At 41.8% G+C, this 27,093-nt stretch overlaps 1 protein-coding gene across 1 annotated transcript in view; it reads left to right on the forward strand.

Moving 5' to 3' along the window:
• CCDC91 (coiled-coil domain containing 91) overlaps positions 1-27,093 on the forward strand; it is a 518,367-nt gene that overhangs the window by 488,963 nt on the left and 2,311 nt on the right. The window lies entirely within an intron of this gene.

Below are 27,093 nucleotides of genomic sequence, written 5' to 3' on the forward strand. Positions count from 1 at the left end.
GAGACTTGTTCCTTTCCCTGCCTCCCTGGGTCTTTGTACTGAGTAAGTTCAGCACTCTTGTGAGAATCAACACAGGACGTGGGGTGATCCTATTTGGTGTCCAGGAGGTGTGCTGGTGTCAGCCCACCCACATCTAAAGGACCCCCCAGCCTACGGGAAGGGTTCACATAGCCCAGATAACCAACTAATTATTTGGGACAAATAAATAGAAAACAGGGATAAGTGTGAGGGTCAAAGGGCTAATATGAGGGAACTGGATGGGGACACCAAGCAGAGAATCCTGGATAGCACCAACTGCCCCTCGAAGGTCTCGAGAGCTAGCAGATGCCGCCCAGTGAAACTCTGCCCAGATGCATGAGCGGATGCAGGAAAGGAAATAGGCCCCACAGTTGCAGGCCCCTCAGCAAACCTTTGCTCTCTGGTTTTGTAAATTGCCAGTTTGGCAATAGCGAGGAGGAGGTTGACCAGGAGGTCCCGCAACTTTGTGGGGCCACGGATGGGGTGTGCATAGATTAGCAGGTGAGGGAAAAAGTGCAGCCAGAACCTCAACAAGAGGTTCTGGAGGAGCCGAAAAAGGGGCTATAACCTAGTGCACTCGAGGTAGATGTGCACCAGGGTCTCCCTTATGCCACAGAAAGGGCAAGTGTCGGGAACAGGGGTGAACTATACCCATTGCTTCTTGTCCTATCCAAGAGGCCAGGAAGAACAATTTTTCTCCCTCTTCCTTGTGACACCCCTTAGATACCCGAAAATTGCTATCATGTCCCTTCTGTCTTCTCCTTTCCAAACTAAACAAGCCCAATTCTTTCATTCTTCTTTCATAGGTCATCTTCTCTAGACCTTTAATCATTCTTGTTGCTTTTCTCTGGACCTTCTACAATTTCTTCATATCTTTCTTGAAATGTGGTGTCTAGAACTGGACACATTACTCCAAATGAGGCCTAATCAGTGCAGAGTAGAGCGGAAGAATGACTTCTCGTGTCTTGCTCACAACACTCCTGTTAATGCATCCCAGAATCGTGTTTGCTTTTTTTGCAACAGTGTTACACTGTTTACTCATATTTAGCTTGTGGTCCTAGATCCCTTTCTGCCGTACTTCTTCCTAGACAGTCGCTCCCCATTCTGTATGTCTGAAACTAATTGTTCCTTCCTAAGTGGAGTACTTTGCATTTGTCCTTATTAAACCTCATCGCCCATCCCCACCTTCAGGGAAACAGAAGCTAGGGACAAATGGAAGCTGTTCCGTATCCCTAATCATTTCTGTTGCCCTTTCTGTACCTTTTCCATATTCAGTATATCTTTTTTTAGATGGGTGACCAAATCTGCATACAGTATTCAAGGTGTGGCCATATCATGACATTATATAAAGGCAATGTGATATTTTTCTGTCTTATCTATTCCTTTCCTATTGATTCCAAATATTCTGTTAGGTTTTTAGACTGCCACTGCACATTGAGCTGATGTTTTCAGGGAACTAGCCACAATGATTCCAAGATCTCTTTCTTGAGTGGTAACAGCTACTGTAGACCCCATCATTTTTCTATGTATAGTTGGAATTATATTTTTCCATGTACATTACTTTGCATTTATTAACACTGAATTCCATCTGCACTTGTTGCCCTGTCACCCAGTTTTATGAAATCCCTTTAACTCTTTGCAGTCACCTTTGGATTAGTCCTTGTTCACCCCCTTTTCAAGAACATATATAAGTTTAACTCAGTGATCCAAATGCAAATCCCAGCAGCACAACACCTGCTTCCCTCTTTTTATAACAAACTCCCTGCCCCAAAGACAAACCTGCAAGAAGCTCAAATGCTGTTGCATTTAAGAACTGCTTCCTGAAGCTAGGGCATGCAGCTTTAAGCAGAATTCAAGTATCAGAACCAGGGGTTCAAGCTTCAGGGAGGGGCTACTGCCCATTAGCCCCTCCCCCCCCCCCCCCGCTTAAATGGCACCCTTGCCTAAGTTATGCTGTTTATGCCTGGAGAATTCTTTCCCAGCCAGTTGTGCACATTTATGGCCCCTATATAAAAAATTGGCCCATAACATATGATGTAAGAAGCATTCTGACACTGTCCCACGTTTTAGACACATGTTCACAGTCTTGCCCAGACTGGCCATAGGAACAACTAAAGATTTCCTCTCCTCCACCTTATATGATTTGCAACCTGCAAAGCAGCTCCAGGTATTTGAGGTATAATAATGGCAGCTCCTGAGGTGACATTCCAGGACCAGATAGGTAGAGAAAGAGAGAAAGGAGAGGCAGTGTGTAGGTGGAGCTATGGCTTTACCCCCAGCTCCACATCTACTCTCCTAAATAATTGTACACACTTAGGGTATGTCTAGACTACATCGCTCCATTGATGGAGCCATGTAAACTAGTTTACCTGGCACAAGCAAAGAAGCGGGGATTTAAATAATCCCTGTTTCATTAAAATAAACATGGCTGCCGCGCTGTGCCAACGATCAGCTGATCCGGCACAGCGTGGCAGTCTAGACGCGGATCTGTCGGCTGGGGAAGCCTTTGCTGACTGATCTCTTATGCCTCGTGAAACGGAGGCTATTAAACCATTCTGGTTGTCTTTTTCTTGATGTCAGTACTTCTAACCTGCCACATTCAAAAATCACAAGAATTGACTTAAAATCATAAGTTTTAAAAACACATTCATTTTAGATTATTTTTATTTGCCTGCAGACTATTGAGTCTTTGAGCCTATTCAGTGTATATGTTTAAGCTGTCCTCTACTATCATGGGTCCTTACTCTGGGCTTGACTACGGGACTGGGCCCTGCACATAAATAAATGTCTCTTTGCCCAGTTTGTGACTCGCTCTGGGACTATGTCAGGGAGCTAATGAGCCAAATGCCTAGTGTGAGGTGGCAGAGCCCAGTGGCAGAAACCTATGTGACTTTTACTATGAAAACTTAGGTGCCAGATAAGTTTGTCAGATTTTGACAAGAAATCTTGTGAATTGCAGTGGACCAAACTGGGCCTCTAGCACCTTTCTGGATATTGGCTAGAGAGACTCAGTGACTCACTTTAGGAAGACTGTAGGGGAGCTAGTAATTAAACACAGGTTTTGTGGGGCTGAGGCTAGCACCCTAACCCCAAGGTCATTCTGTTTCAGAGAAACCAAGCTGCTGCCCTTGCTTTCAATGAGTAACACCTTTCTCCAGGCTTAGTCCCAGTAAAACCAATGGGACTGAATGCAGAATGAAATTCCAATCAATATAAAGGTTGGGAGAATTGCACTCAGTGTCTCAAAAGGAAAAGTAATTTGATTGGTTTATAAACCCTCTGCCTCTTTCTCCATGGTAAGCTTGTCACAGTGCAGAAGTGTCCTCTAATGTTACTTGTGGAAAGGAAAGGCTGCTCGTTCAAGCAAAGTTCCTGATAGCTGCAGGTGTATTTGTCTTGGGAGCAAGATTGCTAGAGAAACAAAAGTTTTGGTTAGTTTAGGTTGGCAAATCAAAAATGCAGTCCTACGGGAAGACTTTATTTAGCAACTTTATTTTTCCCCTGTTAACTTGGATATTTCATGGGGAAAAAAGGTTAAAGGTTCAGAAGTTCACATTTTTTTAGTTGTACCTTAAAAATAATAATAATTAAACAATTCCCCAGCTGGGCAGGCCATTCTATAGATTAATGCCTGGGAACTCATTGATGCCCTGGAACTCATTCAACATAAAAGCAACATTTCTTCTGTTTTAGTGATATAGTTTTAATAATTTTCTGCATAGCTCACTTCTCATAAAAATCCTGTAATCATTGTGCATATAGGGTTTAGTGTCTAATAGAAACTGTGAGTTAATTCTACCAGTGATGCAAGCATTTGCTTTTTTCCTTACAGAAATGAGGATTTTAATTACAAACATTTCCTCATTCTCATAAGGAAACACTCCTGGCTATTAGATGCTTAATCATGACATGACTTATATCTCTCCAGACAAAAGCAGGAATGTACAATGAGCCTGAAGGTTGGTTACCTGGTGACCGTTAGATCTCACAACAAAGAAGGAGAAATAGTCTAGATTTTTCATACGTGCTGATGGGGAATGAATTTTTGAAATATTTTTGAGGGAGAGGATATGGGAAGCATTGTGAAGAGAGAAGCAGTCCACAAGGCCTTGCAGACGACAATTGCCACGGCAGTATCTACAACGTCTAAGGTTGCTTGGAGTGCCTTGTGGGCAATGGTGTGACCCAATATTCCCTTTATGATGCACAGCAGCACAGCTTCACAGGTGATTTAATCAGCCCTACCTAGTCAGTCCACCAGGAAATCCTTGTATCTATAAATGGAATAGATTCTCCACATGGATACAGGAAAAACACAGCACCCCACCCACCACCACTCCTCTACCAATCATACTGCATTACCTTTTTGAGCTGAGAGAGTCTCTCTTTTAGTTCAATAAAAGTCCACACAGTGGCAATTACAGCATTTCATGAACCAATGGATGGGATCTCACTTTTTTCACATCCCATGACTAAACACTTGTCAACAGGGCTCCAAAAACACATTCACCACAGTGAGACCATCAGCAGTGGCCCTTGTGGGACCTCAGTCATGTCCTTAAGAGTCTCACAAAGCAGCCTTTAGAACCACTCACCACATGTTCATTGCTATATCTCCTAATGAAGGTGGCCTTTCTCATATCCATCGCTTCCATCAGATGTGAGGGAGAAATAGCAGCTTTGATGGCAGATCCCCCTTACACCATTTACAGCAAGGACAGGGTCATAATAAGACTTCATTCAAAATTCCTCCCAAAAGTCCCACATCCTTCCATATTATTGAACCAATCTACTTACCTGTTTTCTGTCCAAAAACACACAATGACACAATCCAAGCAGCAGTACACACCCTTGACATCCAACAAGTGATCACTTTTCATCTTGACAGGACCAAGTCCTAGAGAAAGTCCACAAGACTTTTTATCTCCTTTGCTGAATACTCAAAAGGACAAGCTGTCTCTTCCCAATGGATTTCAAAATGGATCTCCTCCTGCATCCATACTTGTTATACTATCCATAACAAGCAACTGCCACTAGTCATCACAGCTCACTCCACCAGAGCAGTGGCTTCCACCACAGCTTTCCTCAGCAATATCCTGTTTGAAGACATCTGCAGAGTGGCAACCTCGTATTTGAGATGTGTATCCTTGTGGGTGCTCCACTACCCTGCCTCCTCCCCTACAGGATGGAGCCTGTTTAGGGTACATCCAAGGTAGAGAAGGAATGGAGGCACTGCATGCACAACTAACACACATTAATGGCATGAGGAGATACCATTGAGCATGCACAACGTGGCAGGGCACTGCTAGAAGAGGTCTCTAATCACCAGTGCAAGGATGCACCAGCACCTAGAGTGGCGCACCCACCTCTTGAAGAATGGATTTTGAAGAATCCCCGTTACTGCACAAGGTAAGCAATTTTCACTTCAGCCATGTTGTGGGTTCTGGACAGGAAAGAAGGAAGATGGGTCCAAGAAATAGGAAACAGAAGTTTCAAAGGGACTTTTGACATTAAATTGTGATCATGAGCCTCTGCTTTCCCAGAACTCTGCCTGTGTGGAGAAGAGGGTGATAGGGGGTTGTTCAAAGCAAAGTGACTGAGGGCACGTCTACACAGCAGAGCTAAAGCTGAAATAAGCTACACAACTTGAGCTATTTCAATTGCATAATTTAAATCTAAATAGCTTATTTCGGCTTTTGGCACTGCCTATATAGCAGGAAGTCTGAGTTAGAGCACTCTTCCCCCAACTTCCCTTAGTTCTCGTACAATGAGGGTTACTGCAGTCAGACTAAGAAGTCCTCCAGATTGACATTATTTCATCATTATGTCAAAATAACTGCTTGCTGTGTAGGCATGTCAGTGGTCCCCAACCTTTCATGGCTGCTGGGCGCCCGGGGCAGGGCCGCTCCCGCGCCGTGCTTCCAGAGGTGGAGCCGCCCACGCTCCCTGTGCCCAGGGCTGGCACTGCGTATGTGCCGCGTGCCGGGGGTAGGGCCCGCCCATGCGCCCTGAGCCCAGGACTGGCACCGTGCATGACCGTGTGCCCGGGGCAGGGTCCGCCCATGCACCATGTGCCCGGGGCCAGAACCACGCATGTGCCGTGCGCTGGTGGTGGGGCCAGCACAGATGTTTCGGCAGGTGCACATAAATGCCCCGGCGGGTGCCATGGCGTGGACCACTAGACTATGTTATTTTGGAATAGTCTTAGTGAACTGGTAAATAGACCCATATTTGTCTTTTCCTTCTGTTTGGTTTGCTGGATGTTTTTTACATTAGGCTGAAGAAACTCCTTCCCTGAATTGTTGTACATTAGGCTGTGATGGAGCAATGTCTGAGCAAAAGTGTGTTTCTTAATATAGCAGGTTGCAACACTTGATTTCTTATTTCCTTTGTTTTCCTCTTTTCTGTTGCCTGCAGTTATAGCTTTGGCCACTTTTGTATAAAATTGTTTTCATGTTTAGACAGAGGAAATATAAATTAGGAGGGGTGAGAGTGAGTGACGAATGTTTACATAACAGTTTGAAAAATGGGTGGGTTGCTTTAATGTTTAATCCAGTCTTTCTAAAGAATGCTTTTGTGTTGTTTTTTTAAAGGTATAGAAAGTGCAAGGGTTTTGGGGGGAGGAGGTGTGCTTGTTACCTGGATTCCAGCAAAACACACTTTCAGCTTGTACTCTTTATTAACCAAGTTCACTTGGATAGTTTCTTTGGAAGCTGAGCAACACTAATGCTTAAGAAATGGGCCAGTTCCAGGCAGCAATTTTTCCTGTCTCCTCTTTATAAATTTCTTTTTCTTTGACCAGGAAGCTCTAATGACTTGAGGTGAATGGTCAGAAGAAGAGCAATGGCTTTATAAAATGGAATGGTTAACGCTTTCCCTATATTAATGTAAAGAATAAAGTACTTTTCAGTAGGCTTTCATCTCCTCCCAGTATAAATATTGTCAAACATCCTCCTGCCCTCTTTTCCTCCCTCCCCCCCTCCTCCATAGTTTAAGCATTAGCATTTAGGCCCTCCCCCAAATGTTGAGATTCTATTAAAAAATAATGCTTTTTTAAAAAAACAAAAACCACACACATTTTCAGGAGTTGTCTTTCAATTTGGGGGCCTTTAAGAGAACACACAGGTTATGTTGTCCAAGTTTGCCTCTGTAACCATGAGGGCTAGAAACTTACTTTTCTAATGAAAATTGCGATTATCATAACATCAGAGGTCTGGAGATTCAAGTAAAACACCAGCCATAGTGAAACCTGCAATAAAATTGTAAGAGTTGGCAACATTACAGTAGTTGCTTTACTCAGTCCAAGCAACTCACCTGGTCACTTCCTTCATCCACACTCCTCAGTGCATCCCCTATGAGACTAACCCTTAGCCGAACCCCATCAGCCATACCTCCATTCTATCCTGTTTTGAAATCCTCCTCAAAATATACTTCTCCACTGAGGTCTTGCTAACCATAGCTTTCCCCTTTTATGATACTAGCAAGACATAAAAAACATTTAACGCTATTCCCCCTATAAATCTCTGAAAACACGTGTCACATACCAAAATCACCATTCAGGCTCTGAGAAGTGTCATTTAGGCTCTTCCTCCTTCAGTCCCTCCTGCTGTATCTTTTACCTGTTGCCTTCCCTCTAAATTAAAACCTTTTCTGGGCAAGGATTAGCATGAGCTGCACACAATTGTACAAACAGCCTGGAAGGTGAGCCCTTCTTTGGGAAGCAACCTCTGACAGGGAAAGGACAAGGACCATAGCTGACAAAAGTTACATATGCATATTCAAGGGAGAATTATCTTCTCTCTGCACTTTATTCTAATACAGATGTGTGGGAATACTGAAGCCACATGCAGTATCTAGTGAAGATAAACATTTACTTTGGCTGAGCTGGTATATCAGTAGATAGACATCTGGCTTTGAACTCAATCTCAGTTTGTAGCCTGCTGCTGCCTTGGGATTAATTTCAGAATTTCTGTTTGTTTTTAATATTGAGAAATTGATTCCAGCTGATTTTTAAAGGCCTTCATACTCTTCAAACAAGCAACATACTAAGCAAGGAGGTGGGAGGCAGAAAATGACAGTAATTTTAGATGACATCCACTGCTCCTTAATCCTTCCTAGAAACACTGGGTGAAATCCTGACCTTAGTGAAATTAATGGAAATTTCGTTGTTGACTTCAGTAGAATAAGAGATTTCACCCACCATTTCTGGGCATGCTATTCCAGTGGTAGCAATCCCACCTGTCACCTTGTAAAGATATTGACACAGCAAAATATGAGGTTACTTACTGCTATTGCTATCTATGAGTGTATACAGACAAGATGGCTTTCAGTCTGCTTACCACTACTTATGTTATTTTGTAGCTGCTTTTCACCTCTTATTATAAGTCCTTTTGGATACTGAGTCTGTCTGTTTGGCATGCTATAACAAGCTGTACTGTTCACACACACAGTGTTGTATAAACACATAATGGTCAGCAGAGGCTGTTGAGTTCTGCCATGCTGTGCTGGATCTCTGGAGATGGTGGCTTTCAGGAGTGACATGGGAAAGGAATGGAAGGATAGATGATAGAAGAAACATCATGGTAGAAAGAGAGATGGTTGTAGCAGGGGAGTAAATGAACTTCACTATCACAGCTAGAACATCTACGTGCAAGCAGTGCTAGCTTAAGAAAGAATCAAATGGATCCATATAATTTGAATGTTCAAAAGGATTCTGGGAATGGCTGATCCAAATCTGTACTTCCAAGCTTTTGCCCCCCAAGCTGCTCTCCCAGCTCTACTGCTCTTATGTAAACAATGGAATTTGAGCTCACAGCAAATGAGAATCATCCACTGTATGCAAGGGGTGGGAGGAAGTCATATATCGGTGTCTTTACTTCATGTATTGTATTTCAGCTTCAAGATATTTTGCTTTCATGAACCAATCAGCTCATTCTGATCATTCTCTTTCAAGTGCATTCACCATTCCACTTGACACTAGATGATTTTCAGAAGTAGGTCAAGTGATGTACTTTACAGAGTCGTGAGGAACCCTTCAGAAGGCAAGCCATTACATGAGAAAGAGGTCATCTCCTCCACTCCCCTTCCCTGTGGCAGAACTGAATATTACTTAGACGTAGGATGCCCATCAGATTTCACTGGACTTTGGGCAAGGTGGGAGGGGAGCAGTTCCAGTACTCTGGAATGGGCAAGGGCTGAGACAGAAAGTGCAGGGCTGGGGATAGCTTCAGTGCCACCTGGTAAGCGCTGCCCAGAGCTCCGATTGCTGTTTTCACTGTAAAGGTGGTGGCAGCTGGGAGACCTGGACCCTTTTAAATCACCAGGCTTTGGGTCAGCAATACCCTTTGTCCTTCATTGGTGGGCCTGCCTAGACCATCCCTGACAAGTATTAATCTAGCCAATTATTAAAAATCTCCAATGACAGAGATTACACAGCCTTCCTACAGAATTTGTTCCAGTGCTTAACTACCTGCCAGTTAGGAAGTTTTTGCTAATTTATAACCTAAATCTCCCTTACTGAAAGTTAAACCCATTATTTCTTGTCTTGTCCACAGTAGATAAGGAGAACAATTGATCATTCATGTCTTAATAAAACCTTTTATGTCCTTAAAGACTGTTATTGTGTCTCTCCTCAGTCATCTTTTCTCCAGACTAAACAAGCCCAATTTTTTTAGTCTTTCCTCTTAAGTCATGTTTTCTAGGTCTTTAATCTTTTTTGTTGCTGGCTTCTGGACTTCTATCAACATGTCCATATCTTTCTTCCAGTGTGGTTCCCAGAACTGGACAAAGTACTCTAGTTATGGCTTTATCAGTGCTGAACAGAATAAAAGAATTACTTCTCATGCCCTGACAATACATCCCAGAATGAAGTTTGCTTTTTTTTTTTTTTTTGGAACAATGTTTCATAATTGACTCATATTTAGTCTGCAATCCACTGTAACCTGAAAAACTTTTCTAAAGTACTCTTTCCCAGGCAATCATTTCCCATTTTTTATTTGCACAATTGATTATTCCTTCCCAAATGTAGCAATTTGCACTTCTCTTTCTTGAATTTTATCCTGTTTAATTTAGACCACTTCTCCATTTTGTCAAGGTAATTTTAAATTTTTATCCTATCCTCCATAGCACTTGCAATCTCCCGCAGCTTGGTTTCATTTGCAAACTTTAGAAATGTATTCCCTATACCATTATCAAAAATTCCAAATAATTCATGATTATATTGAATAGCATCAGACCCAGGACGCATCCCTTTAGACTCCACTCAGTTTGACCTCCTACCTCAAGTGTGAGCATAGGCGTGCACAGCACATTTCATTAGGGCGTGCACCCAAAGAATTTTTTTTAAATGTACTTTGACCCCCATTAGCCACACCCCTGACCCCATTAGCCATGCCTCTGGAGGTAACACTTTTGGGGCAATATGGACACATGACCAGAAATAAAAGGTGTCATGTGACCCTCACCTCCCCACGGACTTTTCCCACCATCCTCTTACCAATAGTGATTAGTTTGGCCCTCACCAAACCCCCTTCATACAACTATCCTGCAATTGCATTAACCCAATGTGTGTGACATTAACTCTGGGGCAGAGAGGCTAGGGGAAGTGTTCCCTCTAAGAGTTTCCTCCCATGAACACGATACATTTTTTGCTCATGGACATGGATGTGGGGGGAGTGGAGAGGGACTGGCTGGGGGGCAGGGACTGGCTGGGAGGAAGAGGGGATGGGAAGCAGCTCTGCGGGGGGCGGGGGCCAGCCACACTGCCCCCTCCCCTAACCCCTCCCCCCCTCTGTCCTGGAGCCAGCCACACTGCCCCAGATCCCGCTCCCCCCCCCCACCCCCCGTTCCCGGGGCCAGCCATGCTGCACCCGATCCTATGCCCGGGGCATACACCCCCACCTTCCCGCACGGGGTTTAAACTCATCTCGCTTGATGGGGCAACGGGGTGACATTGCTTGATGGGGCAGCGGGGTGACCCTGCCACATCTTTCTGTGGGGTCCTAAAACCCGCTGGTTTTGGCCACGCATGAGCGGCAAACCTGGCACCGTGTCCGTTCCCCAGAGCACCAAAGCAGCGCTCCTTCACTCACACCCCCTTTGAAACATTAGGGTGTTCCTGGGCACACCCAGCATACCCCGTGCACATGCCTATGATTGTAAGCCACTGATAACTACTCTCTAAGTATAGTTTTCCATACAATTATGCATCCACCTTATAGCACGATTGTCTACACTATATTTCTCTTGTTTGTTTATGAGCAGGTCATGTGAAACAGCATAAAAAGCCTTACTAAATTTGAGATATGTGACCTCTACTGTTGTTCCTCATCCACAATCCTGTAACCTTGACTAAGAAGGGTATTGAGCTGGTTGATAACTCCATGTCGACTGTTACTTTATTACTGTCATTTCTTCTAGATACTAACAAATTGCTTGCTTGAGTATTTGCTCCATTATCTTTCTGGATACCAAAGTTAAGCTTACTGGTCTAAAATTTTGGGGGTTGTCCTTATTTGCCTTTTCATAGACAGGTTCTATATTTGTCCTTTCCCAGTCCTCAGATATCTCTCCCATCTTCCCCAAGTTCTCAAAGATAAACAGCAATAACTCAGAGATCTCTTCAGCAAGAGTTGTAAGCATTCCAGGAGGTATTTCATCAGGCTCTGCTGACTTGAAGACATCTAAGTAACTTGTAACTTGTTCTTTTCCTATTTTAGCCTCAGATCTTACACCATTTACACTGATGCTCTTTACATTAGTCATCCAATCACTGCTACCTTTTTTGGTGAAAACTATTAAATGCCTTTTTTATTTCCCTTTGGCCATTGCTGCATTTTCTGTTGTTGCCTTTCTCACTTCATTTAGCAATGGGCCTATCTCTTGCTTTTCATGTATTTTTAAAATGCTTTCTTGATACACTAAATATTCCTATGTAATTTAATCTTGTTCTGTGCCATAGCCTTTCTCATTTTGTCCCCACATGCCTAATTTTTAGATTAATCCATTTGTAATTTGACTTAGTTTGCACCTCTTATATGGCTCTTTTTTGAGTTTCAGATCCTTGAAGACCTGCTGACTAAGTTAGGGTGGTCTTTTGCCATACTTCCTATCTTTCTTACTCATTGATATAGTTTTGTCTTATGCCATTAATAATATCTCTTTAAAAATTGCCATCTCTCCTAAATATTTTCCCCATTAACCTTATTTCTCATGGGATTTTACCATCCAATTCTCTGAATTTGTTAAAGTCTGTGTTTTTTAAATCCACTGTTTTTTATTCTGCTGTTTTCCCTCCCACCATTCTTTAGAACTGTGAACTCATCATTTCATGATCACTCGTCCAAGATGCCTTCCACTTTCAGATTCTCAGTTGGTTCCTTCTCGTTTGACAGAATCAAATCCAAAATAGTTTCTACCCTCATTATTTTCTCTACCTTCTGTAATAAGATTTTACCTTCACTGATCCCCAGAATTGTTGGATAATCTGTACCCTACTGATTATTTTCCCAACAGATATCTTGGTAGTTGAATTTCCCCCCATCGTCGCCAAATCCTGTGCTTTGAATGACTTTATTAGTTCTTTAAAAAATGTCTCGTTTACTTTCTTGCTGAGTTGTCTAAAGGTTTCTCTTTGTGAAGGAATTGTTTTCTCTCCCCGTGGTGCTGGTACAGCCTTCCTCTTGAGGTGGATCTCTTCCTTGCACTTGGAAGCCTCCATAAGTATGTTTTCAATTAATTCCTCCCAGGCACAGATGCACTTCAGCATAGCTACTGCCTAATGTAGCTCTCTCAACTGCTGTCTGAGAGATTCTACCAATGGGCACCTCTGACACTGGATGGTCCCCGATCCTGTTTTTCTATGACAACCAAATTAAGGCCACAATCTTCGGAAATCTACATCAGGGCCTGAGTTAGAGGCATTAATGGTTGAGTTCTCTGTCGAGACCCAGATGCAGCTGGAGTAGTTAGAAGCAATGTTGGTATTGGCAACACAGCCTTTCCAGACCATTCTGATTTTATTCTGTCTTCTTCCAACAATCTCCCCCTCAGATTCCCATTTGCTGCCTTTAGTTTACTTCTTTCCCTTGGTTGCTTAGCCTCTGCCTTGGGAGCCCTTCTCTCCTACTTCAACCCTGCCACTTCTTTAGCAAACTGAGGTAGAGGGTGTTCATAAAGCCAAAGGAACAAAAGACAGGACTAGAACCTCAATATTATCCTCTCAACTGACCCCCACTCCAAAACAGTCCCCAGACAAACACATAATCCCTAGCACACCACACACGTAAACATTTAACAAACTAAAAGAAAAAGCCAAACAGATTTGCCCACAAGAGTTAGTGCTTGCTGCTTCTTCCACAAACTCTCCTATTTGCTGCCCTCCATTCACCAAAGCTGTGGGGTCTGGCTTTTTCCAGCCATTTCAGTTATTCTTCACAATTGCCTATCCAACGATTAGGTGATCTGTGAAGCCAACATATTAATTGGAATATTTAAATGAACAAACATAATCATATTTTCCTACTCAAAAAATACATCAATCAACCTACATTTCTACAAATAACATAGAATAGGCTTGTAATGCCTTTTGCTAGCTACTTCCTGATGATGGTTTTATTGCTGAATCTTTGTGAACTGAAACTGAGTTGTATGGCACTGCTTATTTCAAATGCTCCCAAGGAGCATGCTACATAATTTCTACTCCAGATCTCTGAGAATGAATGAAACAAGCACACAGGGGCAGATGACTGTTTTGCGGGGCCCCGGGCAGCGTAACTCCGCGGGGCTCCCCCTTTGTCACGGCGCATGCGCGGGGCTTTTTTAAGCGCGGGGCCCGGGGCGACCGCCCCGTTCGCCCCGCCCTATATCCGCCCCTGCAAGCACAGTTTGCTTACACCTTCCCATTCAAAGTAGCATCAGTATCAAATAATAGAGACAGCGGAGACCCTGCACAATTCCAGTCCAACATGGCCTCCCCACCTACAGCCCACCCCACAATAGCCCACGGGATTCAAGCATCATATGCAAACTGTAGCATGTCACAGACAGATTAATCAGTGGAACAAAAGAGACCAGCAGATTACCACAGAGTTTTTCCCTTTGGCTCCCTGCTTCAAATCCAGTTTAGATTGGCAGTGATTTTTTCCAGTACCAATTTGAAGAGTGTTTGGCCTATGTGAAATTAATTGATGATCTCAATCTGGGTGCAAATAGGCAACCATACATGTCCCAAAGGCACTATTGAGGCTGGTGTTAATTGGTATGCTAGTGGGAAAATTCAGAAAAGTAACCAAAGACTGAATGAGAAGAGACTCAAGTTGCTTCTCCCACCCTCTGAAGTGCATGTGGCAGCTCAGGGTTAAGGCACTTTGATAGGGGTGCATGTGCAAAGCCAGGTTTTGGAAGCTACAGTCAGTGTCTGGGAGGGTCCATAATTTGTTAGATAGGCCCAAATATATGACAGTATCTGCAATCTACTGCTGTCTGAGCACACTTACGTAGGGGATAGGGAAAGGAAAGTGAGGAATTAAGATGATATGAGTGACCCCTCCCCCCAAATCATAAAGTTAGTCCGTGGTGAGAGAGAGTTTGAACAGCCTCAGTTTGTCCCATGTCTGTTCTGTGGATGAACTGAAGTGCCCAGTGCTCTTAGTCTTGCTTCTTTAATCAGCCTTAAATTAATTTGAGAGACATCAACAAATCTTGTCAATAATTAAAATAATATATGTTATATCATGCATTGTATTTATACTGCACTGCTGATGTGCTCGTAGCACTGTACAGGCAAGCAAGAAAATGGACGAGGTTATGGAATTTAGGGTGGGAGGGATTGTTCTTCTGCTTTGAATTCTTGGTTGCTGTGTTGTTCAGGGATTATTCCCGTATGGACTCTGACTCTAATTTACTGTCAGGGAGTCTAGAGCTGCGGGTAGGTGTCTTATTAAATCTGTTTGTATTTAAATCTAAGTAACTATAGAAGAGAGTTCTGCCTTGTCTATAACCTTTTAAAAGAAAATCTCTGGCAAATACTCAAAGTGACTGAGTGGTCAAAGCAGCCTCATCTTGAACTGGAAAATCATAGTAGTTTATCATTGAAAAACAAAACAAAAAACACCCAAGGGCACTAATAATTTTACATTTTCATTTTCACTCCTAAAGTGTTGAATCCATTTCAATCACATTGAAGGATAAGGGCAGCCAACAACAACACTCCTCCTGGTGTGAGACCTTTTCATGTCCTCTTTTGGGCTGTAGCAAATGTTTATGACCAATTTATGACCCCCTTTGAAAAGTCAAACTTTTGCCTGTAGACATTGGCCAAGACTTTCAAACACAGAGGGGCTGGTCTTCACTGAAAACTTACATTGACAGAGCTATGTCTTTCAGGGGTGTGAATAATCCATGCCCAGTGAGAAATTTAGCTATGCTGACCTAATCCCAAATGTAGACAGCAGTAGGCTGACAGAAGAATTCTTCTGTTGACCTAGCTATTACCTTGCAGGAAGGAAGGTTATAAACAACAATGGGAGAACCCCTCCTGTTGCTCTAGTGAATGTCTACACTGGAGTCATACAGTGGAGCAGCTGCAGTGCTGCAGTTGTGACGCTGTAGCATTTTAAGTATAGACAGAGTTTAGGATCCTAGAGTTAGATCCCAAAGTCCTTATTAAAATGCATGCTTATTAATGCGTCTTTATAAAATGTCCTTAGCACCCAACCACATGCATTGAACTCATGCAGAGCAGCTGGGAGCTTGGCACTTTGCAAAATCAGGCAGGTGGCAATATCTAGATAGAGGAGCTAAACTGTAGTCACCTATTCTTTGAAATGTTGGCCCAGGATTCCTAAAATTCACCCATCTTAGTGCACAGGAAGCCTGGATCCACAAAAGGACTTCCGTGAGGCAACACCCAACTTTTAGATTCCTTGAAAATCACTGGAATCCACAAACCTTGGATTAGCTGGCTAAGATCCCTGTATAATACATGGAGTGAGATAATTTTCTAAGAACGGGCTCCACAAATGTTAGTACAGAAGACAGGGAGCAATGTAAGGTAGCCAATGGGATGTGCTGACGAAAGAAGTGTGCTCCCTTCATAGAGATGGGTACCCACGTCCTGGCTATAGTGAGACACCTATTTCTGCATTCAGTTCCCCTTTTGGAAACAGTTCTGTTGAAGGAATGGCAACTTAGGCACCTAAGCCATTTCTTGCCAGTATGATTTAGGTGCCTCCTAACACCACAAGAAAAAACTAGAAAAGAGGGCTGTGTGGAAGCAGATGTCACCTTTTTTATAATCCTTAGTCTAGTTGTTGGGGCACTTGCACTGAATTTGGGAGACCCTGTTTTAATTTCCCCCTCTAGTTGGCAAAGAGAAAGAATTAGAATTTGAGCAAGGATTTCCCACCACTCAGGAGAAAGCCCTAGTGCTGGGCTATGGTATATTTTGATGTCTCTCTCGGCATCTCTTGTTGAAGCTATTCTACTCTGTATACATAAGGAGGAGCCAGAGCCAGAGTAAAAATGGATCTGTGGCTAGGGAACTCATCTGAAAGGTGGGACACCTAGATTCAAATCTCTTTGCCTCATCAACCAGAGGGAGAAGTTGAACTGGGATTTCCCATGTCCCAGGTGGGTATCCTGACCACTAGGCTGAAAGTTAATCTTCCCCCACTTGTCTGCACTCCCATGTTGTGTGGCTTTAGGAATGCTCTGAGCATGGCTACTGAATAAGGACCCACAGATTGGATAGGCAGTGGAGTGCCTATCTTCATCTGGTGTGATGATTATGCTGGAGCTTAGGTGGAAGACTGATGTCCAGCTGCCTAGAATGAGGCAGCAGTACACATTCCCAGAAGCAGAAACTTTGAGTCGTAGAAGACTTTAACAACAGAAAATTAGGTGCTGGGTTTAAGCCCATACTGGGTTATGTTACAGCTCAGTATAGGTTTTGTCAGCTATTGGGATCCATTTCTTTCTTATCTGATACATGGGTTGGCAATAGTTATGGGTGAGCTAGAAAAAGTGGTGAGGTGTGGTTGAAATGGACACTCAGATTCTTAATAACAAAGTTCAAGGTATCTGGCCTTCCTGGTTCTGGGAAAGTAGGCTGGATGACATATTAGAATAAGCTCTCTGCAACTCCCTGTTACAGGGGGATTATGCCTGTCACATGTTCAGAATGGCTCGTCTCTTATGTCACCATTTCCCACTCAGAACCAGGATGTTCAAAAGAGCAAGAAAGTGGCTGACAGGAGGGAATTTACTCAAACTACATCACAATTCAAGGAAAATTGTGTTAGGTTTAGGTTCAGTTTTCCTTTGATTGGTAATATTTATTACCATGTATCTATTACAGTCAGTTATGAGGGTGTGCAACCAGAAACTGAACTTTAGTTCCAAACATGCACACCTAAATCTGAGATGCCAAATTATCCCATTGGAGAGATGAAAGAAGTGATTTAAAGATCATTGAAGTCAATGGAAAGACTTATTCTATTAACTTCAAAGAGATTTGTTTTCAGCCCAGGGCATGAAAATGGTGGGGGAGGCAGATGTCCAGTGAGGGATGATAGGAGTTACTACAGAGAACTTTCTGGGTGTCTGGCTGATGAGTCTTGCCCACATGCTCAGGGTTTAGCTGATCGCCATATTTGGGGTCGGGAAGGAATTTTCCTCCAGGGTAGATTGGCAGAGGCCCTGGAGGTTTTTCGCCTTCCTCTGTAGCATGGGGTACAGATCACAGCTAGAGGATTCTCTGCATCTTGGGGTCTTCAAAGTATTTGAAGGCTTCAATATCTGAGATATAGGTGAGAGGATTATTCTAGGAGGGGTGGGTGAGATTTTGTGGCCTGCACTGTGCAGGAGGTCAGACTAGATGATCATAATGGTCCCTTCTGACCTTAAAGTCTACGAGTCTATGAGTCTATGAAACCAATGAGACCTTTGCTGTAATTCGGTTAGGTCAGGATTTCTCCCTGTTGGTCTATGTGATGTCCTGATCATTGGCTTTTCCTCAGCATATTTGCGTGATTTCAGACTTTCCCAGAGCTAACTGCTGATCTTACTAAGGTTGAGCCTATCCCTTCCTACTTTTTATCATTGTCTGAAGGAAAACCAAAGAAAGGGTTTGATCTTGCAGTAGTACGAAAAATATTTCAAAATAAAAAGTTAGCGTGTGCAAATCTCTTCACAAACTTGAGTTTGAACAAGATCAGCAGGGATACTGATGGTATTTCATCAACTATAATCTTGAGGTAGATTTCCAGTGTAAAATTATTTTCCTGAAAATTTAATTAGGATTGATATTTCTTATTTATTATGATGATAGTAATTGGACTTTATTACTAGTGGAAATCAACTGCGTGCTGCCAGTGGTGAACATGTAGGAGAAAAAGAAAATTATATTAGCCATCTTCTTCTGGGAATTATGACTAGAATATATTAGACACTTTCTGGATTTTAAAAAAAAACTGAAAAATTATTATTCATTAAATTATTTTTAAAGACAACTATCTCTAGTAAGGCTATGTTTACACTGCAGGGAAAAGTCAGAAAAAGATATGCAACCATCTTATTGCCTCTATGTAAAACCATGGTACGCCCACATCTTGAATACTGCGTACAGATGTGGTTGCCTCATCTCAAAAAAGATATATTGACATTGGAAAAGGTTCAGAAAAAGGCAACAAAAATGATTAGGGGTTTGGAATGGCTGCGATGCAAGGAGAGATGAATACAACTGGGACTTTTCAATTAAGAAAAGAGGAGACTAAAGGGGGATATGATAGAGGTCTATAAAATCATGGCTGGTGTGGAAAAAGTGAATAAGGAAAAGTTATTTACTTATCCCAGAACTAGGGGATCACCTAATGAAATTAATAGGCAGCAGGTTTAAAATAAACAAAAGGAAGTTTTTCTTCACTCAGCACACAGTCAACCTGTGGAACTCCTTGACAGAGGATGCAATGAAGGCTAAGATTTTAACAGGGTTTAAAAAAAGAGCTAGATAGATTCGTGGAGGTTAGATCCATCAATGGCTATTAGCCAGGATGGGTAGGATTGGTGTCTCTAGCCTCTGTTTGTCTGGAAATGAATGACAAGGAATGGGATCACGTGAGGATTACCTGTTGTGTTCTTTCCCTCTAGGGCATCTGGCATTGGCCACTGTCAGCAGACAGGATACTGGGCTAGATGGACCTTTGGTCTGATCCAGAATGGCCATTCCTATGTTCTTATATCAAGTTAACTGCATATGGGAAAATAAAAAACTGAAAATGACAAAGTTTTTAGCTCAAAATAGTTGGGTTTTAGATGAAACAGAAAAAAATATTCAAAGAAAGGAGACTGCTAATGAAAATGTTTTGTTTAGTTGAAAATAGTGTTGGATGCAACAATTTTTACCAGCTTTAATTATTATCTTTATTATATGTTGAAATTGACACATAAAAGCAAGTTGACTTTCCTGAGACCACATAGTAGATCAGTGGCAGAGCCAGGATGAGAATTTAAGTTTTCCTGTTTCCTAACCATACGCTTAAAGCCATGGAATGTTCCGTGTATTTGGGACTTATAATTAGTTCTTTTACATAAACAAAAATCACCAAACTCCAAAAACAGAATGGAGATTCCACAATATGATCCAAATATTCAAATGAGTCTATAAATTTGTACCTGTAATTGTCCATGCTTTTGATTTTTGGTAGAGAAAGCAATCACTTCTGTGTAAAATAGTGATAGAAATGTAGCCGTGTTAGTCTGGTGTAGCTGAAACAAAAAACAGGACCATGTAGCACATGGTGCTACATAGTCCTGACTTCTGTGTAAGAATGCCACGTTTATTTAAATGAGCTTCCTGACTTGTACAAGCCATGTCCAACAAAAATCATGAAGATATAACTTTACTGTAGGCTAGAACTGGGTGCATTTTTGGTTGAACAGTAAATTCAGTGGAAAATGCTATTTGGGGGAAACTACAACTATGAATTTGGGTTGAATATGGTAAATAGTTTTGTCTCAATACGAAAATGAGGAACAAAATCAAAAGAGTCAAAATGGTTCATTTAGCACTAGAAAGAGGGGAGAAATATAGAACATACCATTCATACAACTTAGCAATAAACACTCAAACACCCTCAGATGAGTACCATACCAAGCAATATGAGGGGACAACTTAAACACTCCATCACTGTATAATGTATAGCAAGCTATACTTTAAATAAAATACCAAAGATGAAATTGCATGTTTCCAGTGACACCTGTATGCATGCTTTTACACAACTGAATGAATTACAAGAATAAACATGCAGCATGGACTTGATAGACATGTACATCTACTGCAGATTTTTATTTATAGGCAGCAGGGCCAACAGCCACTGTAGACCCTGGAGTAAGGTTATGCAGGAACCTGACTCCACACCCGTTGGAAGCAGTGGAGCCAGGGGTAGCTGGCATGGCCCCTCCTTCATCTAATCCAAAATTCAGTGGTTAACTTCCTTGTCTTCTAATCTGTAGGATTCACTGATTCACATCATCCTTTTCATGGCAGTATTCCTGAATGTCATTCTCTTATATTCATTGGGATTACATCAAGTGGGAAATAAAATAACACATCAAGGAAGATGTCTGCCATGATAAAATGATATCATGACATCCAGTGCAAGCTGCACTGTGCCTGGCTATAAGTGTTCAGCTGTTGTTAGGCTTTATACCAGGGCTACTCTACACACGGACCGTGGGCCACATGCAGCCACCACCTATTTGTTTATGTCCTGCAGTGTGCTTTGGGTTTACACGGGGCTCAACGTATGGCCCATGGGTGGGATCCTTTGAACATGGCCTCTACTAGGAACATGTTCCACAATGGTGAGTCAATATAATGGTCTTCTGTTGATATGTGTTAGTAGTTAAATTCCTGGACTGTAATTGCTCATTAAAAGTGCTGTCATATAGGTGGAAATCGGGTAATATTGTATTGCTTTAATATCAGCAGAACTGACTTAAATGGGGCCTGCGTGTTGTGTTGTCTTGCCTTAATCTTTGTATTCATGCCCATCAATGTGAAAGAAGCTATTTGCGTATATTTGCATATATATTTGCATGTATATGCAACCACACTTAAGTTGCAGCCCTCGGCATGAGCTGTGACTATCATTGTGACCTCTGGGGCTTCCAAAGTTGAGTAGCCCTGCTTTATATGGTACACAGAAGCTGTACAGAGAATCAAATTTTATTCAGCTTTAGGGCACAATCCAGCAATGCCACTCCTTTAAGGTCCAGCCAAGGCCTTCAGCAAAGTGAAGGAACATTGGGAAAGTTCTTTAACCTTTGCTGCCCTTCCAAAAAAAATAACAAAAAAAACAAATGAACAAACTCACTGTAAATTGAAGACAAGCTTCAGTTCTTTGTCACTGGATTCAGAGAATTTCCCTGACTTAGACAGCAGAGGGATCCACCTAATGCATTCCAGTCAGCATGCACTGGACACCTTGCTGCAGAATGTGAGAGAGTGTATATCTCAGCTTTGTTTCTATTCAACTTCTATTTCTTGTCGTTAATCATCTGAAGCCTGCTAGAGGAATGTGATTCTACTAACAACTCCAGAACTGAAATGTGCCACTCTTTTTCAAGTTTTATTTGACCTTCTAATTTATTTGCTCCATTTGTCCTTTATCCCTAGTCTCTCTGTCTCTACATGTACCCCTATTCCGAGATTTTTATGTTAATGCCCTTTTCGTTTTCCTTTTACCTCATTTTATATATTGAAATCTATTCCTTAAAAAATAAATATTAAAAAGGCCTTCCAGTTTTTCTAGGTGAATTCAGGACTGGGGAAAGGCATATCATGATTTATCAATTAATCAGAAGCTTGATTTTTGTAACCCACAGTAATTTCCAAAGTATATAAGGGCCTTTTCTCATGATTACAGAGCTTGTCTATATGATAAATTAGGGCTTAGCAAGGTGGGGTGTGAATTTACAGGGCACTGGTTACTCCTCGCTAACTCCGCATGTAGGTGCTCTAAGGCTGTATCTAGCATTGGAGCAAGGAGTGTGATAAAAGAGACAACAGAAGAAGGGAAAAAGAGAGAATTTTTAAAAGTGCTCCTGCTTGGATGTGTTGGTAACTGGGTGATCATTGTTGACAGTTGTTTCAGGCTGGAATCATTGATATTTCCTTGACCAAGCAAAGTCCTTGGCCCACCTGAGGTCAGGTTGGAAGACTGGATCAATTGTCCAGTGACTGATGAAGGTTTCCATTTTCTTCCATTAACAGGAATCAGGAGAGGCAGAGTTGGATGGGTGAAGCCCTAATCTAGGTGTCTCATATAGAGTATGCTGTAAAGGCTGAGAAATATCATTGCTTCAGGCTCAGTAGTCTTGACACCTATTAGACCTGTCTCTTAGAACAGAAAGATACAGAGAAAAAATCCACACCCAACAAAAAACAAAGCAAGGCACCTCCTCTCTTCCACCTTTACCATTTTACAGTATTACACTGTAACATTTTCAGCATTAACAATCCAAGAATGCTATTGGTGCCACAAGCTACACTTTTATTGACATGTTTCAGACCTTTTAGCAAAGTTCAACGAAATTCCCAGCACGCATCAGACCCTCATTAGAACTACTTTGGTCATGGGATTTATGTTTTCTCTCCCAAAGTCAAATGGACAACAGTACATGACTAGAGGCCTCAAATCTATTAGCGGCTTCCTCCTTATGACAGGTTAACTCAACTGATCTCACTGTTACAAGGATGCTATCTGTGCTTCTTGATGATGTTCTTGTCATCTTGTTCCACAATAAACTTATCAGGCCATGAAGTCTGGTGACTTTTGCAGTGTCCTTTGTAAGGCCTTTATCAAAGGTATCAAATCTAAAGAGCACCACTTTTCTTGCAATATTGCATACATAAAATTCGACACTTACCAACAAGGACTTAACAAGTCTTTGAACTTTCTCACCCATTACCAAGACAGTTTCCCCAATTATCACCTGTAATACCATTAACTCACAAACATCCCACTCTCCCTACCTTTAATATCAGCAATTCACAGACACTTACCTTCCTTCCTCCCCCTTCCCACCCCCCCGCATCCCCCTTCTGTTCTGCAATGTGATTTGTCCTTTTCATATTTGTTCATTTTTTTAAATTGTATCCTTTGGTATATATGGTTGTGACTACTTTCTTCCACTATTTGATCTGAGGAAGTGGGTCTGGCCCACGAAAGCTCATCATCTAATAAACCATCTTGTTAGTCTTTAAAGTGCTACATTGTCCTGCATTTTGCTATAAATGTGGGCAGGTAGTTAAAGCCTGCACCCAACACACCTTGTGGAATGGATATATCTTGCAGAATGAATATATCTAAATCCCATCTCTGTTGAGATGTCATTCCTGCAGTGTGCTCTATCCATAAATCCCACAATAGTGGATATTAATTTCTAAAACATTTTTCATAATTCTAAGAAGATTTTTAATCTTTTAACCATTTCTGCTAATATTTTCCTTGTTACAGAACATCAGTAACTTTGATTGTTATCATACCTACATGAGTTTCTGATCTTCCAACTTTGGCTAGAACATCAGTTACATCACTTCTCTATATAACATGTGTTGGAATACACTGAAAAGTCAATTTATTACCTTGCAGTCTGATCCTCTGAACCACCTTGAGAACTACATTCATGATGATAATCTGATTTTTTCTAACAGAGCCAAAGACCTGTGAGGCAGACATCACAACATCCACCTCTACTACTGCTTTGCAGTGCAATTCGAATATCTTTCATTTCAACCATATAATTTGAACTGGTAGTGCAGAGGTGGGCAAATACTGGCCTCTGGGTTGGATCTGTTTTGCCAGATTTAGCCCCTGATGGGCCACCACTACTATATTTACCAGCACCTCCACAGGTTTGGGTGATAGCCACTCCTGTTGCCTGTGGATCACTGTTCCCAGCCCATGGGAACTGTGGGACATGGTGTCCTTGTCCACACTACTTCCTGCAGCTCCCAATGGCTGGGAATGGTGATCCACAGCCAATGTAAGCTGCAATCACTTGTACCTGTGCAGGTAAAGGAAAATATAGTGGCAGTGGCCTGCCAGATGGATAACCTGGGGGAATTGCTGCCATTGTATTGCCCACCCCCGTGATAGACCATTAGTTTGGAATATTTCTTGTACATTTCCTACTAGGCTACTTGATGAGGACATGAGCACTGTTCTTGAAGGATTTGTCTGATGCAACATCAGCGTACATATTAATTTGTTTAACTTGTGACTGATATAATTGGATGGTCTTTTCTCCAGTTTGTCTTAGTATATATAGCCACATCTGTGTAGTCCTTTGAGCAAGGGTAGGTTCATGTCAGGGAAGAATTGGACCTACAAGCTTCTTCACGTATACTGCCTTCCTAACCTTAACTAATGCTTTTAGTTCCTTCAGTAGCTTTCACACACTTTTTGAAACAACAAGGAGTCTAAGATGATCATTTCAACATTGATCTATTTTGCCAATTCCTGAGCAGACCAAACAGAGATGACATTCAGCTGATTTCTACACCCAATTAGCTGTTGTTTTCTACAAAACACAAGAAGTTAAACATCAGACTGTTCTATACACATTGCTGTTGGGGAGAATCTTACAGCCCCAATTATGATATGAACTGAGGCTGACTGCAAAACATTGCCCTTGGCTAGATTATTGAGAGCAGTATGTTACTGGACAGGTGAGAGATCGTCAACTCTCAGGTGAGCTATCGAGCAGAATGTTTTCAGGCTCTTCTTTACTTTGTCTGCCATCCTTCTCTTATGAGTCAAGTTCTTAGTTCTTTATCCAATGTCACTCTGCAATATACTGAGTTCCTCTCAAAGGCAATACCTTCTCCATCCAATGTCAATTTCAGACAGTGGTTGAACTTCTTATGGTTTGTGGTAAAGTAGGTTGACTCTATTTTTGCTGGATTCAGATAAAATTTGTGTTTCTTTGTCCATCAAGGTGAAATTTCCAAGTCTTGATTCAATTCATTCTGCATTACATCTGTTTCACAGGATACAAAGCACAGCATCATGTGCATATGAGCACACAAAGAGATGGCGTTAGGCACCCTGATAGTACAGCAGAAAAAAAAGGACTTCAACCTGATTCCTGAGGAACTCCTGGCCTGAATGACCTAGTCTTTGAAAAACATAACATTTAGTCTTCCTATTATTTTCCTGCAGGAAATCTCTTGTCCAATTATATATTTTTCCACAGATTCCCGCCTTGCTGAGTTTCAGTAGCAGCCTATTATGTCAGATTATACCAAATGCTGAGATCCAAAACAATTCTTCCTGATGATGATAATGGTGACTTTTGTTAGAATTCATCAATGCTAGACTGACAGAAGGTCACCATTAATTGCAAGGGTCTGCCTGATGTTTTGGTTAGCTTCTATCTTCCCTTCTTCTAGAAGTCATCATAGAAACCTTGATTGTACTGTTCATCCCGTCATCTGAAAGATTACTGGTTAAAAATACATCTTGACAGGACTGGCAAGGATCCCTCTTTTCTGAGCAGCTAAGAGGAGGAACAATAACTGCTGACTTCCAGTAATTAGATAGCCTTCATTTTTCCCATGATTCTTTTATTATCTCCAGAAGTCTGGTTGTAGCCTTCTTCCCCAAGCGCTTTCTCAGATGGTCATAAATGAGGTCCAGTGTAGATGATGTTTTTGGTTCAACCCATTGCACCTTCCAGATTATGTATGAGAAAAAGCTTTCTGAAGCCAGAGTACTCAGTGCACATTTTTAGATTTCTTTTTTCCTCTTGAATAGTCCATTTTGTATTTTTTATAAAGGCTCTGTCCTCATCAATATATGTGAACATGCTAGTTTTGGCATAATGTTCAACCTGCATATTTGCAGACTGTCATCTAATGCTTCTCTACCTTCATTTGACAGGATATTGGTGTTCTGTAGATTGCAAGACTTACTCTGTTTATTCTTGATTCACTTCAATATCATCCTTAATTTTTTCCCCTGTGAGGATCCGTAGCTGGGGTTGTGGTTTCTGTAATGTGGGCACCAAGCCACTAGGAACTGGACTGAGACCACCAACTATTCCGCATAGGCCACCTGATGATAACTTTCAGCCATTCATTTTCCTTTTAATGTGAGTGTTTGAAAGGCCAAATTTCTTCCATGTTGGGTTTTTACCTGCTGCCAGATAGACAGCATGGGATAGGAATATGCCTCATGCCAGACATAATTTTAAATTTATTAACTTGTCATTCTCTTTGCTCTTGATGGGATTTGACAGACTGGCAGACATGCACCTAAATTAAGTTAGTTCTTAACCAGCCTCAGAAAAGCCAAGAAAAACAAAGATAAATTGGGGGAGGAGAGAAGGGTGCACGAGAGGAATAAAAAATGCACTTTGGATTGGAGAAGTTTAAAAAATTATTCTGAGTATAACAACATGAGATGAGACTGCCAAGAGAGTCTCATCTGTGAGGGGAGGTTTAGTGTATGTGTAGTAAGAAAATCCCAGATGCTGTTGCAGTAGGATAACATGGATTTAAATGTAAACTGACTTTGTAAAGGAAAATGCATGTAGTGACCTCAGCTCTGGTCACTAGAGAATAGTAGCCCACCGCATTACAAAACCACTGCTTGAATTAGGCACATTTGGCAGTGTGAGCATTTGGGATAGGCCCAAAGATGAGCGAGTATGAGGATTTGATTTCATTTCCTAGGAGGGTGGTCTTTCCAGTTCAGGGTCACCAATAGGACAGTGCAGTGGGTGTAGAGATGGAAAGGGAAGCACATAATTTGGCTGACTGTCATGACCTGTGGATAATTGGAGATTTAATTTTCCATGTCTCGGCACTCCTTTATTCTTCCAATATAAGCTTAGTCAGCCCCACTCCCCCCCCCCCAAAAAATAGACACAGACACATACAGATTTGATGGAAGAAGGTACACAGTAGTTGATCTGCATTATTGACATTTTTCCTCATGGGCTTTGCTGTCATAACAGACATCAGTTTTTAAAGTACATAATATACGCACATTTTGTGTTTGGTTTTTA

The sequence above is a fragment of the Pelodiscus sinensis genome, chromosome 1 (assembly GCF_052426305.1).
Source record: "Pelodiscus sinensis isolate ZL-2025 chromosome 1, ASM5242630v1, whole genome shotgun sequence".
Classification (NCBI taxonomy): domain Eukaryota; kingdom Metazoa; phylum Chordata; order Testudines; family Trionychidae; genus Pelodiscus; species Pelodiscus sinensis.